The 2,500-nt window shown below is 50.5% G+C and overlaps 1 protein-coding gene across 1 annotated transcript in view; it reads left to right on the top strand.

Moving 5' to 3' along the window:
* The window catches only part of gpr158b (G protein-coupled receptor 158b), a 42,963-nt gene that overhangs the window by 28,279 nt on the left and 12,184 nt on the right, over nucleotides 1-2,500 (top strand). The gene's annotated exons all lie outside the window — the stretch shown is intronic.

Below are 2,500 nucleotides of genomic sequence, written 5' to 3'. Positions count from 1 at the left end.
TTTCCATAGCGGGTGGAGGTCTCTCAGACACAAGGGGAGAAACTCAGATGAAGGTCCCAGACGGTCTGAAGGCTGCCGTCTATAGCTTGTAGGCTGTAGCCTCCACAGGGAATCCCACTGATTTCCGTATCCTTTCCCTCCAAAAGCCTTCCTCGTCACCGCCACCCTAGCCCGGGCCAGTTTTTCCTGAGCTCGACATGCCGCATCCGACTGGGCCTGATCCTCCCCCTGTGTGCGGCTCGGATAGCTGCAGGCCACTCGGTGACGGGGATGTGGCTCAGAGGAGCGGAGCGTGGTTGGGGGATTAAAAGTCTGATTCGATGACTCGAAACGTCTCCGCGTCTCCCTGGCTCCGAGCTTTATCTGAGTGTCGGGGGGGGTGGGGTAAGATGGGGTAGACCTGCAGAGAATCTGCCACACCTCTGTCAGCTTTGCCCCTCACCAACTCCCCTGCCCCACCAGCCCTCCCCTTCGTCTACTTTTGCCCTCATCCTCCTCGTCATCGTCCCCACCTCTCTCCCTCTCTCTCTGGTGGAGCGCTACTAGAGGCCTGTCAGTGGGCTCTGATTTAAATGCTTAGTCTGTGTGTCCCTGAGATACAGAATCCTCTGATTTACTCAGCAGCAAAGGCACCCCATGTCCTGTGTCCTGTGCGTCTCCTGCTCTCACGTTCATAGGAACAAATGCCTCAGTGCTTGATCCCCCCCCCTCTCTCTCCCTCTCTATTTCTTTGTCTGTCTCTCTCTCTCTCTTTGTCTATGTCTGTCTTTCTCTCTTTCTCCTTCCCTGTTTCACTCTCTCCCTCCCTCTGTCTTCGTCTGGTGTCTGTGGTGTCTGCAGCACTGTGTTCTGGCGTTTTTTTCTCCTCCACCCAGCCCATCTGTGTCTGTCAACAGTTCTGCCTCTGAGACAGAAGCAGTGGGAAATTGTGTGTGTGGGTGTGTGTGTGTGTGTGTGGGGAGGGGGGGGGGGGGGTCTTATAATGCAGAAGAAAATGCTGGAAAAATCTGCGCTATCCAAGGAAGCTGAAGTAATGACTCCCCTCTCAGTGCCATGAGTCACTTTGGATAAAAGCATTTGTTAAATCAATAGATGTGAGCACAGACGGCTTCACAGGTTACGCTCACGCTAGCACAGCTATGTGCTTGTGTAGTCTTTAATGGGGTGCCATTTTGAGTTCTTGGACGGCTTACAGTAATAACCACACAGAAGACTCTTCATGCTTTTTTCATGCGGATGCGTTTATGGCCAGTTCACTTGCTCTGAAGCACAAACTACAGTCAGGGAACTGGAAGACGAAAACGCTGAACACATGTGTGAAAGAGGTTCTAATCTTTTCCATACTCAGATTTAAACAAGGCAAACCCCACCCTGAAATGGAGGTTTCTGTCGTTTCATTTTTTTCCACCTTTTCTTTCGCGGGGCAGAAAGACAAAAATAGCAGCTCAGTCCTTACCTTGCTGCCCTATCAGAGAGCGCAGGGGGCAGGACTGCTCAGATATGTACATGCACTAAGCTGCCCTCACTGGACTGGGCTGCGCCTGAGCAGTGCCCTCCCTCCCTCCGCTCCGCTCCTGGCATGATGTGCAGCAGCCTCCGTGGTGGTGTTCTATTCATTTTTAACGAGTCCATCAAGTTCTAGTGCAACTTGTTTAAAAATAAATCCGCTGATTAATTAATGGAGGAGGGATGTGTGCATGTGCCTCTGTGAGTGAGTGTGTGTGTGTGTGTGTGTGTGTGTGTGTGTGTGTTTGTGTGTGTGTGTGTGTGTGTGTGTGTGTGCGTGTGTGTGTGTGTGTGTGTGTGTGTGTTTGAGTGTCTATATTTGAGGATAGGGGAGGAGAAGGAGGTGATAGTAGGACAGAAGATGCTCCTATTCACTCGCTCGGTTTGAGTTCCTCACCTTGGCTGGGACCAATTGGTCACCCCATGCATCAATGCAGGGGAAACAGTGGCCTACATTCACCACAACCTGTGAAAAGGTCTCCTTTTTTCACCTTCTGATGTATATACAGGCAACACTCAGTGTAAATTGTCTGGCATCCCTATATTCTCATTGCTCCCTTGTGTCACTGGGTAATGTTGCCAGCAATTTTGTTGCCTGCTGTCGTACAAAAATGTGACTAAATATGGCTTCCAATTCCAATTGCTTCGTGAAAGTGAGCGAGAACTGGCTCACACCGAATGTAAACACGGTTATGTAAGCACCGTCGTTAAATCCTTCTCTGCCGAGTTTTTTGACACCCCTTTGTTGTTTGTTTCCACTCATCCCTGTCAGCCGAATGTTCCCTTCTCTCGCTCTCCATTGCACGCGGAGAGTTATATCCTGGCAACACACTTAAATGACTTTGGATAATGAGCCCTTATCTTCGTCCCCAAACGTAATGACTACTGAAAGCCTTTGCCAGTGCTTGTGCATGTGGGCCTATTAATCTGCCTGGCTACGGCTGCGAGCTAATTGAATCTTTCTGCTGGGTGTAGGAGCACGGCAGCTGGGTGT

The sequence above is a fragment of the Alosa pseudoharengus genome, unplaced genomic scaffold (assembly GCF_046254945.1).
Source record: "Alosa pseudoharengus isolate Yale_2024_CS ecotype anadromous, Long Island Sound unplaced genomic scaffold, YU_APseudo_1.1 YU_APseudo_1.1_scf_2, whole genome shotgun sequence".
In the NCBI taxonomy this organism is placed as follows: Eukaryota; Metazoa; Chordata; class Actinopteri; order Clupeiformes; family Clupeidae; genus Alosa; species Alosa pseudoharengus.
The sequence above is the reverse complement of the archived record's forward strand: the minus strand, read 5'-3'. Positions and strand labels throughout refer to the sequence as shown.